The sequence below is a fragment of the Mustela nivalis genome, assembly GCF_964662115.1.
Source record: "Mustela nivalis genome assembly, chromosome: 16".
Lineage (NCBI taxonomy): Eukaryota > Metazoa > Chordata > Mammalia > Carnivora > Mustelidae > Mustela > Mustela nivalis.
The window spans coordinates 68,651,733-68,668,607 of NC_139035.1; the positions used below are offsets into that span (position 1 = coordinate 68,651,733).

The 16,875-nt window shown below is 46.6% G+C and overlaps 2 long non-coding RNA genes across 3 annotated transcripts; one reads left to right on the forward strand and one right to left on the reverse strand.

Moving 5' to 3' along the window:
- Positions 1-409: 409 nt before the first annotated feature.
- LOC309850155 lies at positions 410-16,082 on the reverse strand. The gene is made up of 3 exons (XR_014304113.1): positions 15,937-16,082; positions 4,535-4,618; positions 410-612 (listed from the first exon to the last, which is right to left on the reverse strand). It is a non-coding gene; the product is annotated as an uncharacterized lncRNA (long non-coding RNA).
- On the forward strand, positions 5,852-11,953 carry LOC309850154. 2 transcript variants are annotated; one of them, XR_014304111.1, is made up of 3 exons: positions 5,852-6,132; positions 8,720-8,871; positions 11,502-11,953. It is a non-coding gene; the product is annotated as an uncharacterized lncRNA (long non-coding RNA). The 2 variants fall into 2 exon arrangements; XR_014304112.1 differs by lacking the exons at positions 8,720-8,871; positions 11,502-11,953 and adding an exon at positions 7,308-7,916.
- Positions 16,083-16,875: the final 793 nt, after the last annotated feature.

The window sequence follows — 16,875 nt, forward strand, 5'->3', positions numbered from 1 at the left end:
AAAGCGATGATGAGGGAGCAGAAGGTTGGCTGAACACAAAGCAGAAGTAGACAGCCTGCAACATCCCCCAACTCCCACCCCTGGGTGCGGCACTTGTGACATTCTTCCAGGAATCTCTTAACCATCTCAGGGTAATGCCTTGCTAGAGGGGAGAAACAACCTGACAAGGGCAAGGCCTCCGGTATCTCATAGGTCTTCTTTAGCACATGGAAGTTCTTCTGAAACCTCCCTTCTCCTTGTGTCCCCAACCCCACAGTACGCATAACAAGCCCCCCCAACCCCTGTGCAGCAGCTCTTTCTGCCCACAGGACCCCTGTGTTTTAATAAACCACTGTTTTGCGCCAAAGATGTCTCAAGCAAGAAGTCTTTCTTGGTTGTCAGCTCTGGACTTCACCTGACTGAACCTCACCTTTATGCCAAAACCACATCGTATGGCTCCTGAACGTGGGGCTTCGAGTTTTTATCTCCGGACTCTGAGCTTCGGGTCAAAGTTGGTGAGTAGTTTCTCTTCCTTTCCTTTCTCTTCATTTCTGGGGCTCTTCAAGGAGTGTGGTCTTACTGGAACACTTTCCTGTCAAGTGCTCAGGCTGCAGTCCTCTAGCCCTGGCTGCTCTATGGGGAGGAGAAAGGCTGCCTTTAGGCTGGAGGTTAGTACCCTGGCCAAGATAGTAATAAGACCCAGAAACCTGATGCCCTCTCTTTATTCCTGAACTCATACAAAGTTGTCTGTCTTGGGCATGGGACAGCCACCCAAGTCACCAGGACAGCTGCCAGTCTTAAGACTCCCCTGTGAGGTTTCCTCCTGGTAGATCTAATGTGACCCCCTCCACATCCCCGGTCTGCCTGCTTCTGGCCGCGGGACCTCCACTGGGAGCCCACCGAAACCAGTACTCGCTTGAATTAAAAGGCAACTGGGGATGTTTCCTAGGGAAGTTGTCTGTAAAGACCACATGAATTGGAATGTCGCTTAGAATCAGGATGGCTGGGGCACCTGGGCCGTTCAGCGGGTTAAGTGGCTGCCTTCGGCTCAGGTCATGATCCCAGGTTTCTGGGATCAAGTCCCACATCGGGCTCCCTGCTCAGCCGGGAGTCTGCTTTCTCCCTCTCCCTCTTCCTCTGCCTGCCGCTCTGCCTACTTGTGCTCTGTATCTCTCTGTCAAATAAATAAGTAAATATTTTTTAAAAATCATGATGGCTCACTACCTTTACTGTTTTCCATCAGTGTCCTCTACAAATTACTTAAATTGGAAAATTTGGTAATTTCCCCTTATAACACTTTCTTCTAGCATTTTCCATGGGTTGAAATGCCAGGGCAGTACACAGCCTTCAGGACATAAGATAGCACGGCATGGGTGTTTCAGTCCATTCAGCGCACCCATGGGCAGCCTGGGGTGTGATGGGCAAGGAGAGGGATGCTGGGAGTTCTCCTACCGGCCATTCACAGCAGGAAGACAGGGTTGTGCTCAATAACGGTGTCTTGGTGAGGGACTCCTCTGGTCGCTTTTGACACCCGGGCACCTTTGATGTGTTCTGCGTGGGACGCCAGCCAGGAGTCAGGGGAATTTGGTAACGGACCTTCTTTACTCTTCTGGAACCACGGTCTCAGTAGGCTTCTTTGGTTCCCAAGGACTCTACTTTGGGGTGGTGTGCCTTTTAACCCACTGGAAACCATTTGGATTGCAAAACTTAGGAACGGACTGAGCTCCTGCAACACTGCTTGGCCTCAGTGAGATCAGTTTGACCTCTGCAGGAGGTAGAGCAGACGGACCCAGGTGCTTCATTGCTTCCACCTCAGGCCTTCATTGCTCCACACCAGGACTCCGACCTCGGGGCCTCTTGTAGAATGCATCTGCCTGAGTACCGTCTAGCGAGTCTAAGTAGGACGCCTCCTACTATACCCAGGCTGCCCGAGGACACACAGGCACTCCCTAGGAAAGCGGACTCGGTCTCACGGTTCACCTAATACTTGTGGGGGCTTCTCCCTCACTCATTTCCAGGGCTAATGGCAGTAACTGGAGCCAACTGTGGTTCATCTCCCTCGGGCCAGAGACTTTAAGGAATATTCCCAAGCAGCCTCGGAAACTCCCTTTGCTGGGGGAAATGCCCGTCTTCTCTGCCCTCGACTAGACTGCCTGTGCCCCTTGTTGCGTCTGCTCCTCTGTTGGCATTGATGAGCTCAAGAGCCAGCAGTCCTTTCTCTGTCTTTGGGCAGCACTTCCCTTCTGTTTGCTCCTAGTTCCGCACCACCTTGAGTGCATCCTGCGAAACTGGCTTCTAGACCATCCTTGGAGACTTATGCACTGTTGGCTCCTCTACCTTCACCATCGAGAAGAAGAGAAGAGCACCCCTGGACCTAACACCCACTCCTGATCGCCTCACCAGCATCTCAGGTAAAAACTAAAGATGGGACAGACAGGGGGAACACAAGCAGGGGAGTGGGAGAGGGAGAAGCAGGTTTCCCGCCGAGCAGAGAGGCCAAGCAGAGAGCATGATGCGGGGCTGGATCCCAGGACCCGGGGATCATGACTTGAGCCTAAGTCAGACGACTGAGCCCCCCAGGCGCCCTGATAGATGTGTCTTTAAAGTTAACAACACTAAAGGTGAAACTTTTATTCTTTCTAGATTTACTGAAGGTCAAACAAATTGATGTTATCTCTGTTGCAAGTTGTTAGTAAAAAGATGACTAAAGGGGCGCCTGGGTGGCTCAGTGGGTTAAGCCTCTGCCTTCAGCTCAGGTCATGGTCTCAGAGTCCTGGGATCGAGCCCCGCATCGGGCTCTCTGCTCAGCAGGGAGCCTGCTTCCCTCTCTCTCTCTCTCTGCCAGCCTCTCTGCCTGCCTGTAATCTCTCTCTGTCAAATAAAATAAAATAAAATCTTTAAAAAAAAATAAGTAAGGATATTTGAGTTTGTGGTAAACACACCTTTTGCTTAACTGATCCACAAATTTGCCATCTAAAGAATTCTGGTGTAATAGTTCACAGTTGGTTACTCCTTACTCTTCATGGGAGATGAAGATTTCTAAAGAATGCAAAATTCTTTTTTTTTTTAAGATTTTATTTATTTGACACAAGAGAGATCACAAGTAGGCAGAGAAGCAGGCAGGGGATGACCCCAGGACCCTGAGATCATGACCTGAGCAGAAGGCAGAGGCTTAACCCCTGAGCCACCCAGGCACCCCAGAATACAGAATCCTAAAATGTAGTTAAGACTGAAGCAAATCTTTGGGGGATGCCTGGGTGGCTCAGTGGGTTAAGCCTCTGCCTTCTGCTCAGGTCATGATCTCAGGGTCCTGGGTTCGAGCCCCGCATCGGGCTCTCTGCTGGGTGGGGAGGCTGCTTCCCCCCCTCTCTCTGCCTGCCTCTCTGCCTGCTTGTGATCTCTCTCTCTCTGTCAAATAAATGAATAAAATCTTTTAAAAAAAGAAAGACATTAGTGATGGGGTATTTGAGAGGCTCAGTGGGTTAAAGCCTCTGCCCTTGGCTCAGGTCATGATATCACGGTCATGGGACCAAGCCCTCCCCGCCATCCCTACCATGGGCTCTCTGCTCAGTGGGGAGCCTGCTTCTCCCTCTCTCTCCATGCCTCTCTGCCTACTTGTGATCTCTGTCCAATAAATAAAATCTTTTTTTAAAAAAAGACGTCAGTGATAGAAAGAAAAAAAATTAAAGCATTTGCTGAGCTTTTCTCTCTACCTGAACCCTCTCATTCAAAGGGTCTCAGTAAGTATTCCTTCTTGCATGGCAATCCTAGTAATTTGCGTAAGTTCAGTGAAGATCTGTTCTTGTAACAGGACACCAGTGGAAACAGTGGCATTTTACCAAGGCTTTGACTGGAATGTCATATTTAAGGGACATGCATAGACATAGATATGACCAAATAGCTTTAAGGAACTAAAGTTGGCTTTATGAAACCTGGATCCATAAAGCCCCTTGGAACTGTTGGCCTGATAACCTGGCTTACAGGTTCCCAGCAGGCTCACCAGGTGAATAAGGAATGCCATTTCTGGCAGGTGCAGGAACCTCAGGAGACTTCGGGGACCTTGTGAGGAGGAATCCACCCAAATCTACAAGGAGGTCTGATGACAAGTACTTGGCTGGGCTCCTGGACTAGAGAGGCTACTAAAAGTTCAACCTAGAGATTCTTTTTTTTTTTTTTTAAGACTTTATTTATTGAATAGAGAGAGAGATCACAAGTAGGCAGAGCATCAGGCAGGGAAGGGGAAGCAGGCTCCCTGCTGAGCAGAGAGCCCGATGTGGGGCTCTGTCCCAGGACCCTGAGACCATGACCGGAGCTGAAGGCAGAGGCTTAACCCACTGAGCCACCCAGGTGCCCCCAACCTAGAGATTCTTTATAAAAAGTTCCAACAAAGCAGAGTCTAGGAGATCAGTATGACCAATCACTATTCTTGGGGAGCTTATGCAAACTGGGCCAAGTTTATTAAAATTGGACTTGTCTTGCAAACAAATTAGTCCTGATTTGGCTATCTCTGGAAATAAGGGTTATTTTAGAGAGAAAAATTGTTTAAATAACCCACCTTTTGGGGTGCCTACATGGCACGGTCATTGGGTGTCTGCCTGCGTCTTCCCCTGCTTGTGTTCCCTCTCTCACTGTGTCTCCTCTGTCAAATAAGTAAATAGAATCTTTAAATAAACAAATAACCCACCTTTGTGGATGCTAGATTCTGATTGTCCTTAAACTTGAGGTAAACTTCAGACAAACCATCACCTTGACCAATTCTGTGTGGCTGGGTGATGAAACCATTCCCTACAAGCCAGAGCATGCTCCGTTCCATAGGGTTAAGTGTGGACTTGTGCAGATAATGGATGCCCCCCACTTTCTTTATTATTGGATTGGATGATGCCTTTGGGGATGCTCTTATCTCTTAATACAATCTTCTCCCACTTGCCAGTGATTCCTTGTAATTCGGTCTTAGCACTTCACCTCAAGCAAAGAGGGGTTCTTAATTGTTTCATCTCTTAGATCTATTTATCCTAGAAGCCACCTCTGTTGAGGTACATTTGCAAACAAAGGCCTTAGCCAAGCATACAAGAGCCCTCCTGGTAAAAGGAACCTCAGAGCTATGGGACAGTCTCTGTAATGACTTCACATCAGGTCCAAGATCAGAAGCCTCCAAGGGAGCTGACTTAGCTGACTTACTAAATATCAGGCTACGCTTACAGATATTCCTGAAGTAATACTTGAAACCTGTCAGACTTCGAGCACAGCTACCCTTATGCCTGGACCTTGCTGTTGTCCTTCTATAGAGCACAGGTGTTCAGAGGTTATTGGGGTGACCAGATTTAAGGTGCACAATGACAGCTTGTTTACTAACGGCAATAGTTTCTCTGAAAAGGGAGTAAGAAAATGTAGTGAGTACGAATCTTTAATAAATAAAGTGTAATAAATATATGAATAAATAAATAATATATAGTAAGAGCAAACTCCTACTAAATGAAAAACAGAAACAAGTTGCAAACTAATCATATAGCAAGTGAGCCTAAACCATATGCGTACAGTGATAAGATTAGCGTGGAGCAAAAAGTTGTAAACATTTTTTTTTACTTATGCGAAATATCGTAAAGACCAAAACATGTTTTCAACATGTGTGCGTTTTTGGTGTGCAAGCATGAGAAAAATAAGTGATGTAATGTGTTTTCTTTTCTTTTTTTTTTTTTAAGATTTATTTATTTATTTATTTAACAGAGAGAAATCACAAGTAGGCAGAGAGGCAGGCAGAGAGAGAGAGGGAAGCAGGCTCCCTGCTGAGCAGAGAGCCCGATGCAGGACTCGATCCCAGGACTCTGAGATCATGACCTGAGCCGAAGGCAGCGGCTTAACCCACTGAGCCACCCAGGCGCCCTGTAATGTGTTTTCGAAGGAGACTTAGCACAGTATGGAAAGAGGCATCGGGTTGGACTGAGGTGAAGCGAGTTCCCTGTCCGGAGGACACCATCGCCGGTGCTACCGACGCCCCGACAGCTTCGTTGCCGACCACTCGCTGGTTCTCAGTCTCAACTTCTGCGGTGACCTCTCTGTCTAGATTGTGAGGCGACGTCTCCTTCTCCGTGACAACGTCAGTGGACCGTGACCGGACCACGATAGTGGTGCGGACCCCGTCCCAATAAAGATCAAGTGAGTTACATCACATCCATCTCTCTATCTCTTCTTTACACGTCGCGACCTCCTGGCTGGATGCAGGGGTTTTGCTCGCGTCAGTAAACCAGTATGTTATAGTCCTCACTCCTTCTTGCTTTGCAATTGCCAAAGCCTTAAAAATTAATATTTATACTGACTCCAAATAGACCTTTCCAGTCCTAACATGCCAGTGAAGCAATTTAAAGAAAAGGGGATTCTCGGGGCACCTGGGTGGCTCAGTGGGTTGGGCCGCTGCCTTCGGCTCAGGTCATGATCTCAGAGTCCTGGGATCGAGTCCCGCGTCGGGCTCTCTGCTCAGCGGGGAGCCTGCTTCCTCTCTCTCTGTCTGCCTCTCTGCCTACTTGTGATTTCTCTCTGTCAAATAAATAAATAAAATCTTAAAAAAAAAAATAAAAAAAATAAAGAAAAGGGGATTCTTAAAAAGATTTTTATTTATTTATTTGACAGATAGAGATCACAAGCAGGCAGAGAGGCAGAGAGAGAGAGAGGAGGAAGCAGGCTCCCTGCGGAGCAGAGAGCCCCAATGCAATGCGGGGCTAGATCCCAGGACCCTGGGATCATGACCTGAGCCAAAGACAGAGGCCTTAACCCACCGAGCCACCCAGGTGCCCCCAAAGGGGATTATTATTAAGCCATAATTCCCCAATCAAATATGGGCCTGAAATTATCACATGTGCAAAGAATGGGCCCCCAAACCCGAGTCACCCTTGAAATCCTGACCACACTTCAGAAAGGCCCAGTATTCATATGACTGGCTTTCTGGCTGAAACCCAGTAGCTAAGCACTTCCAACCTGTGTCCCCTGGACTAGAAAGGCCACTGTACTCTGGGTTTTGCCTGGATGCAAAGATGTGCTGTTAAAAGTGTTAATACAAATGTGTAAAAGCAGCTTTACACAGTAGAATGGCAGGAGATGTCACATAGGGTGGACCTTGTGCTAGCATAAAATAGAACGCTGTGCGTACAGTCTAGATGACCACAGGACACTTCCGGGTTTTTAACTGACATGAATACTCAGATTGGTGTCTTAAGTGATCTCTTTCCTTTATTGATTGCTTTAAACTCCTGGACTGGAAGAAAATTATCAGAGGTCAACTATCAAAGGTCTTTTACTCACACTTCTCTTTCTCGTTATTTTGTTGTTATTTCCAGTGTCTCCCAGCCTAGTGCTATAACTTCCAGCTAACAGAAGATCCTTTCTCCTCAAGGAGGTTCATATCTGTATGTTATCTGCTTTGGATTCAGCTTCCTCCCCCTTTCATAACTCCCCTATACATTCTCCAGCTGAACAATGTTGACCCACAGGTAGGGCCATCTCTACGCCCCTATTCAGGAGGAAGATGTTACAGAAGATGAGACCTTCCACCTTCAACAACCTTAAAGACTTAAGGGTCAAAAATTGTTCAGGGAAGAATGTTGAGGGAGTGGAAGCCTGGCTGAAAACAATGCATAAGCAGAAAGCCTGCAACCTCTCCCCACCCCCACTCCTGGGTGGGACGCCTGTGACCTCCTTCCAAGAATCTCCCAACTGTCTCCCTGTTAATGCCTTTCTAGAGGGGAGAAACAACCTTAACCTGATAAGGGCAAGGCCTCCAGTATCTGTAGGTTTTCTTTAGCACATGAAAGTTGTTTTGAAATCTCCCTTTTCCTTACTCCTCCAAACCCATACTATATACCAGTCCTCCTGAGCAAGCCCTGTGGACCAGCTGTTTCTGCCCACGGGAATCCCTCTGCTTTAATAAAGCAGCATTTTGCACCAAAGATGTCTCAAGAGGGACGCCTGGGTGGCTCAGTTGGTTAAGCAGCTGCCTTCAGCTCAGGTCATGATCCCAGCGTCCTGGGATCGAGTCCCACATCGGGCTCCTTGCTCCGCAGGGAGCCTGCTTCTCCCTCTGACTGCCTTCCACTCTGTCTGCCTATGCTTGCTCTCGCTCGCTCTCTCTCTGACAAATAAATAAATAAAATCTTTAAAAAAAAAAATGTCTCAAGAATTCTTTCTTTGTTTTCAGCTCCAGAGTCCAGCCCACTGAACCTCACCTGTATTCCAAAACCACATCAGAGAGACAAAGTAATGGCTGAAAATTGGGTCTATAGTGGATCTTTTTTTTTTTTTTTTAAAGATTTTATTTATTTACTTGACAGAGACAGACAGATCACAAAGGCAGAAGGCAGGCAGAGAGAGAGAGGAGGAAGCAGGCTCCCTGCTAGCAGAGAGCCCAATACGGGGCTCTCGATCCCAGGACCCTGAGATCATGACCTGAGCCGAAGGCAGAGGCTTTAACCCATTGAGCCACCCAGGTGCCCCTATAGTGGACCATCCCTAAGCCCCTCCCAACTTGCAAGTATATAATAGACCACGTGACAAGACCACGAGCAACGCAAGGGCAGGGAACCTCTTTCCTCACCATTTTGTAATTATGTATAATGCTGTGCCTGATGGGAGAGTAAAAAACAAAAAATTAATACAATAGAAGTAGCTGTGGAATTAGAATGAGAAAGAGGCAATTCCATTGATAATATCTAAAACAGTAAAATACCTAGTTATTTTTATTTATTTGTCATAGCAGGAGAGCTCAAGCAATGGGAGTGGGAGAGGAAGAAGCAGCCTCCCCTACCGAGCATGGGGCCCCATGCTGGACTTGATCCCGGGACCCTGGGACTATAGCCCAAGCCGAAGGCCGTTGCCCAACTGATTCATCTGAGTACCCAACTAGGTGTAAGTTTTTTTTTTTTAATTTTTTAAAAATGTTTTTTTTTTTTTTTAAAGATTCTATTTATTTATTTGACAGAGATCACAAGTAGCAGAGAGGCAGGCAGAGAGAGGAAGGGAAGCAGGCTCCCCGCCGAGCAGAGAGCCTGGGATCATGACCTGAGCCGAAGGCAGAGGCTTTAACCCACTGAGCCACCCAAGCGCCCCCTAGGTTTAAGTTTAAATGAGGTGGAAGACCTGTATACTGAAAACTAGAAAATATTGCTGAAAGGAATGAAAAGATAATCTAAACAAATGAAAGACATCCCATGTTCATGGACAGGAAGACTTATTATTATGATGTCAGTAGAACACAAAGTGACCAGTCCACAGATTAATGCAGTCCCTCAGTGTGCCTAGCTGGCTCAGTAGGAAGAGCATACCACTCCATCTCGGGCTTCCCAGTGTCAGTCCCACGCTGGAGGCAGAGAGGACTATGAACAAATAGCCCAGCCTTCTGCACCCCACCCCCCAGCAGAGGGCAGCACCTCTGTCTCACTTTTCCTCATTTCTGCCTCTTCACTGTTTACTCTTGAAAGTGCTCAAAAGAGCAGAGCCTCTCACTACCCCTCATCCCTCTCCCCTTTCTCCCTCCTGCTTGTGCTCTTGGTTTCTCAAGAATTTTTTTATTTACTTGAGAGAGAGAGAGAGAGCACAAGCAGGAGTAGCACCAGAGGGAGAAGCGTGCTCACCACTGAGCAGGGACCCCAACTCAGAGCTTGATCCTAGTGATGAAGTTCTAGAATCCTGGTGAGGTTCGGAGGGGCGAGGTCCGGATCCGACAGCTAAGAGACGTCTCTGGTGCAAAAGGTGGTTTATTAAACCACAGGGACAGGATCTGTGGGCAGGAAGAGTGGCTGCCCCGGGGGATGTGAGGAGTGGTCTATTATATACTTGCAAGTTGGGAGGGGCTTAGGGATGGCGTAAGGCTCTAAGGAATTTTGGAAGCAAGGTTTCTAGGGCCTTGAGGGGGCTAGCTATTGTTTGGGAAAAAGGTTATTTATTACCAGTAATAAAAACCTTCTCCTGAGACCCTTTAGATGTATATCAGTGGGTCATATGCTAGGGAATGATTGTCAACACTATCTTGGAGGTTTAGAGAGAAAGTTTCCTAAAGGAATTGTTAAAGTAGACTTACAGGATCCTGGTTGGGGGTAGGGGGTCAGTCAGCCTAGGATTGTCCTTTGCCCTTAGCAAAGCCTCAAGGTGAGGGTAGTTGAGTCCCTAGAGGAGAGTCACTCTGCCTGTTTCAAGGGCTTATTAGTAGGTAAGGAATTTTTTTTTTTTAAGATTTTATTTATTTATTTGATAGAGATCACAAGTAGGCAGAGAGGCAGGCAGAGAGAGAGGAGGAAGCAAGCTCCCTGCTGAGCAGAGAGCCCGATGCGGGGCTCGATGATCACGACCCCAGCCGAAGGCAGAGGCTTTAACCCACTGAGCCACCCAGGTGCCCCAGTAGGTAAGGAAATTTAATAATTTTTCTTCTGCCCCTGTTTCCCACATCACTAGCACTCTGGGATTGTGACCCGAATGGAAGGCAGATGTTTAATGGATGGAGCCACCCAGGCATCCCCAAAATTGCAAAGTTTGAACACACTTTTCAAAGTTTTCGGGTGTTAGTGACGTGCATCGCTGGTGGGTGTGCAGGCTAGTAGCCCTCATGCTGGGTAACTGGAGTATATACAGAAGCTACAAACACGTATGCTCTTGGACTCAGCAATCCCACTTCTACGAGTCTGTCTTGCAGACACAACACATGGAATATGACATAGATCCGGGGTTACACAGTAGGTATGAGCTTAAACATTAGAGCATTGTATATGATAGCAGAAGACTGAAAACACATAAGTGTCCGACTTTGTTAATAGATTATTACATACTCATAAAATTAATACTATGCAGCTACAAAAAGAATAAGGAGGCTCTTTCCAAGCTGATACGGAAAGAGTTCCAGGATACATTATTAAGTGAGCTAAGCAAGGTACTACCTTTGTGTAGGAAAGGAGAAGATACAATACACAGTGATACGTGCTTATATTCACATTAAAAAGACCAGGAAGGACCAAGAAGTTAAAGTGCTCACTCATGTGTATGTGGATATAGATGATAATGGGGCAGATGGGAGAGAAACTTTTCATGGCATACCTTTTTATTTTCCCAGTGTAGAAATGCTGACTTTAAAATTAAACTGGTTTAGGGGTCCCCGGGGGCTCAGTCTGTTAAGGGTCTGCCTTCAGCTCAGGTCATGATCCCTATGTTGGGCTCTCCACTGGCAGGGAGCTGGGCTCCCCCTCAGCCTCCCTGCTAGGTGGGAAATCTGCTCCCTCTGCCCCTCCCCCTTCTTGTTTTCTCTCTCACTCTCAAATGATAAATAAAATCATTAAATGTATTTTTTTTTAAAGATTTTATTTATTTATTTGACAGAGAGAAATCACAAGTAGATGGAGAGGCAGGCAGAGAGAGAGAGGGAAGCAGGCTCCCTGCTGAGCAGAGAGCCGGACGCGGGACTCAATCCCAGAACCCTGAGATCATGACCCGAGAAGGCAGCGGCTCAACCCACTGAGCCACCCAGGCGCCCTTGTTTTTATTTTTTAAAGGATTTTATTTATTTATTTGCCAGAGCGAGAGAGCGAGCACAAGAGGGGAGCGGCAGTGGGAGAGGAAGAAGCAGGCTTCCCGCTGAGCAGGGAGCCCAACGCCCAAGCCCAATGTGGGACTTGATCCCAGGACCCTGGGACCATGACCTGAACCTAAGACAGAGGCTCAACCAATTGAACCACCCAGGCATTCCTAGGTAAAATAAATAAATAAATAAATAAATAAATAAATAAATAAATGGAGAGAAACACTAAAAACAAAAAAAGTATGTTCTCTACTGTCAGGAATATACTCAGTTACATAACATGTATAATTATAAACATATCTTTTTTCTTTTTTGAAAATTGTGCTGGGGCGTCTGGGTGGCTCAGTGGGTTAAAGCCTCCGCCTTTGGCTCAGGTCATGATCCCAGGGTTCTGGGATCCAGCCCTGCTTCGCTCTCTGCTCTCTGGGAAGCCTGCTTCCCACCCCCTCCCCCCCACCTCCACCCCCTCACCTCGCCCCTGCCTGCTCTCTGCCTACTTCTGATCTCTATCAAATAAATAAATAAAATCTTAAAAAAAAAGAAAATTGTGCAAAATATAATTTATCATCAGAACTCTTGGTGTAGGGCATAAACTTGTAGCAATGTTACAAATGGCAAGTTTGTGTTTGAAGTTGTATGCTTTATGTGACCTACTTATTGGTAATAAAAAGTAAGTTTCACTTAACTTCGCTGTAGGAAAGACAGTTATTTTTCTGTTGACTCCATAGAAGATGATAATACAAAATCATTGTCATATGAAAAGGCAGTCAAAGGATATGCAGTGAGAAAAGTAAGAAGTAATATAGACCTGCCTCAGTTACTTCATAAAGATACTTTTCTAGGCTGTAATCTGGATATTTGTCAGCTTTTTGACATTTTTAACTTGTTGTAATTTATTTTTTATTTATTTTTTTAAAAAGATTTTATTTATTTATTTAAAGATTATTTATTTATTTATTTGACAGAGAGAAATCACAAGTAGTTGGAGAGGCAGGCAGAGAGAGAGAGAGGAGGAAGCAGGCTCCCTGCCGAGCAGAGAGCCCAATGCGGGACTCGATCCCAGGACCCTGAGATCATGACCTGAGCCAAAGGCAGCGGCTTAACCCACTGAGCCACCCAGGCGCCCAACTTGTTGTAATTTAATTTCACATTCTCATTAAATATTTATTTCATACCTAATTTTGTATTATTTTTCTTTGTATTTTTTAAAGTAATCTCTGCCCCAAATGTGGGGCTCAAACGCACAGCCCTGAGATCGAGTTGCATGCTCTACCAACTGAGCCATTTAGGTGTCCTGTGTTGTTTTTCTTAAGGCTAAGCCATCAAACCCTAAGCTTTAAGACCCACAAAACCTGGGTCCAGCCTAGCTGGAGGCCCAATGGGGAGGGACTTGGAGGAGACAGGGACTCTGTCCACAGGTATTTTATTTTGTTTTTAAGATTTTATTTATTTATTGACACAGAGAGCGCAGAAGCAGGGGAACAGCAGGCAGAGGGAGAGGGAGAAGCAGGCTCCCCGCTGAGCAGGGAGCTCCATGTAGGACTCTATGCCAGAATCCTGGGATCATGACCTGAGCCTAAGGCAGATGCTTAGGAGGCTGAGCCACCCAGGCATCCCAGGGGTATTTTTAAATAGAAATATTGTGCTGTGTGTGACATACCCCACTTATTTCCTACTTTCTGTATGAAAGTTTTGGTTAAATGGGTATTTTTCACTTTAACATTTAACACAAAGTAGGGTGAGAGAGATTTGGATTAACAGCAGCAATGTGCGAAAAACTGTGGGGTTGGAACAGAGGTAGGAAGGTGGCGCTAGGACCAGTGGAAGAGGTGAGAGGCAGATTGCCTTTTTTTAATGTAAAGAGAGTTTACAGTGGATACCTCTGTTAAATAACATTCACATTGGAATAATATTCATCAAACAACTACAATGGCAAGATTTTAAGTGATTTTAATTTCTTGTCTGTACTTCTTTGTATAAGTGTATGCCATTTCTAGTAAACAATGTAGTCATTAGTCTTTTTTCTTTTTCTTTTTAATATTTTATTTATTTATTTAACGGAGATCAGGAGTAGGCAGAGAAAGAGGGGGAGGCAGTCTCCCACAAGAGCCCCATGTGGGGCTTGATCCCAGGACACTGGTATCAGGACCCCAGCCAAAGGCAGACGATTAACCCACTGAGCACCCAGGCACCCTTCTTTTTTTTTTTTTTTTTTTTTAGATTTTATTTTATTTATTTGTCAGAGAGAGACAGAGAGCACAAGCAGTCAGAGCAGCAGATGGAGGGAGAAGCAGGTTACCCTCGGAGGAGGGAGCCCAATGTGGGACCTGATCCTGGGACCCTGGGATCGTGACCTGAGCCAGAAGTAGATGCTTAACCGACTGAGCCACCCTTCTTTTTTTTTTTTTTTTTTTTTTTTTTTAAGTCTCTATTATATATCCGGCTTTCAAAGTCTGGATTCAGCTACGGAACTACCTCTTGTCTTGCTTATTTTCTCAACTACCACACAAGCGATTAGTTCATCCTGAGCTTCATAACTTCTATAAAAACTCAGCTCCAGGGTGTCTGGGTGGCTCAGTCGTTAAGCATCTGACTTTGGCTCAGGTCATGATCTCAGGATCGTGGAATGGAGTCTTGCGTGGGGCTCCCTGCCTAGCGGAGAGTCTCTTTCTCCCTTTCCCTCTGCTTGTGCTCTCTCAAATAAATAGAAAAAAAAAAAAGTGACTCCAAGTTTATCAAAACAAAGTACTCCCCAACCTAGCAAGATGTACCTTCCTTACATGGCAGTTGAAAAGGCTAACCCTAACTCTTGTCCATTAAAAAAACCAAACCAAACAAAACAAAAAAGTCAAAAGAAATTCTAATTGGAGTATCTTCATCTTTTTATTTTTAAGTTTTTATTTTATTTATTTGACACAGAGAGAGAGATCACCAGGAGGCCAAAGAGGCAGGTGGGGTGGGGGGGAGGGCTGGGCAGGTTCCCCACCAAGCAGAGAGCCCAACGGGTAGCTCCATCCCAGGACCCTGAGACCACGACCAGAGCCGAAGGCAGAGGCTTAACCCACTGAGCCACCCAGGCACCCCTTCATCTTCTTATACCAGTATGATTCTTCTTCTTCTTCTTCTTTTTTTTTTTAAAGACCATTTATTTATTTGACAAAGAGGGATCACAAGTAGGCAGAGAGGCAGGCAGAGAGAGAGGGGAGGCAGGCTTCCCCATGAGTGGAGCGGAGCCTGATGCGGGGCTAGATCCCAGGACCCTGAGACTATGTCCTGAGCTGAAGGCAGAGGCTTTAACCCACTGAGCCACCTAGCCGCCCCTAGTAAAATTATTCAAATTACAGTTGTTCAAAAATAGAACGGTCTCAGTTCCAAGTCCCTGAAAGTTTCCCAATAGAACATGAAAGAAAAGCCAGATATTTTAAGAAGGATTCTGTCCCGGGGACAGCAGTTGGACTGTACAACCTCTACTTTTTCTTCTCCTTCATTTTTAGATCTCATTACACCTCTCATTAAGGGGTCTAATTTTGTGCTGCATTTCACTTCCAAATGTTATCTGGACATCAAGAATGCCTTATATGTAACCCTGGTTTGCATAATGTAGACTCTTCATTACACTAGCAAACACTTAATGAGTTCCTGTCACCTGCCAGTCAGCCTTCTAAGCATGTAACGGGAGGAATTAACTCATGTAATCCTCAACGCAGCCCCACAAGGTACGTTTACTATGATCATTCCAGGTTGAAGATTTCGCCTGAGGGTCCACGGATTATGAAGGACAAACTGCGGTCTGAATCCAGGCTGGCTGTCTCCAGAGTTAGTCTCTCTCTCTCTCCTTTTTCTTTTTTTAAGATTTTATTTATTTATTTGACAGACAAATACCACAAGTAGGCAGAGAGAGAGAGGAGAGAGGAGGAAGCTGAGCAGAGAGCTGGAAGTGGGGCTGGATCCCAGGACCCTGGGATCATGACCTGAGCGAAGGGCAGAGGCTTAACCTGCTGAGCCACCCAAGCGCCCCTAGAGTTAACGTCTCTCTCTCTCTCTCTTTTTTTAATAGTATTTTTTTAAGTTTATTTTTTTCAGTTTAACAGTATTCATTGTTTTTTGCACCACACCCAGGGCTCCATGCAATCCGTGCCCTCTATAATACCCACCACCTGGTTCCCCAACCTCCCACCCCCCCCTCAAACCCCTCAGATTTTTTCTTAGAGTCCATAGTCTCTCATGGTTCACCTCCCCTTCCAATTTCCCTCATCTCTTAACCAACATGACGCTGCCTCTCACTTGGTAGAGGTTTGAAATTGCCCCGGTTCTGACTGCTGAGATCTGTGTGGCATTTTGGCATGGCTCCCGCCAGCTGGGAGTTTGGTGAGTTGACACAAGAAAGCTGACCCGATCATAGGACCTACCAACAACCAAGGTGTGCCATATGCAGTCCGCATCTGAGAGCCAAAGGCCGCGCGCGCGTTGGAACCGGGATCACAGTAACTGACAGGGGCGCAGGGCTGGCGGAGGAGAGGTTCTTAAAGGGCCAGCGCCCCCCCATCACCCCCCTGTGTGATGGGGGACCAGGTGGGTGGAGCTTCTTCCTGTCGAACCAGTTCAGGGACGGGTTAACGCTACCTGTCAAGTGGGTTCCTGCCCGCCACCTCCTCTCTTCCTGTGGCCGCCCCCACTTCTGAAGCATCCTGGCCTCCGCCTTGTGCGACAGTATATTCATTAGTATCTCAACCCTTCATCTTGACGGTAAACGCCTCGGCTGGAATCTTACTTTTGTTCCAACTCGAGATTAAATTTCCCGGGACAGCATTAGGTGGTTTGTTTTGTTTTAATAGTTAATTAATTTATTTTTATAGTCCTATAACTCCCACAATTTTATTAAAAAATGACTTCCAGGCTGCAAAACTGGCCTCTGCTGCTAATTAGATTCCATAGATCTGTCCTGAAAAGGATAAAACATTAAAAAATATATGATTATTACTAAAAGTATGGTTATGACAGGTCCGTTACCCAAGGTCTTTGACCGGGAGAGGAGCGGGTGGGGGAAAGCTCAGGGCGTTCTGCCAGCCCTATTTTCTCTATTTTCTAGGGCCGGCCCCCCCTGCCCCACCGCGGGACCTCGGCCGCGCCCCCATGCCGGCCCCCACCCCGCGGGGCCTCGGCCGCGCCCCACCCCCCTGCCCGGCGGCGTCACGTGGCGGCTGAGCTCCCCGCGCGCGAGCCTCTGTCCAGCGCCAGGCCCCGCTGGATGCCAGCGATGACGGTTGTTTGTTCGGGGACCGTACTCCGGGGAAAGTCCGCGGCCGCCCCGCACCCCTGCAGCCAGGCCGCGCAGGACAGCCCCGGAA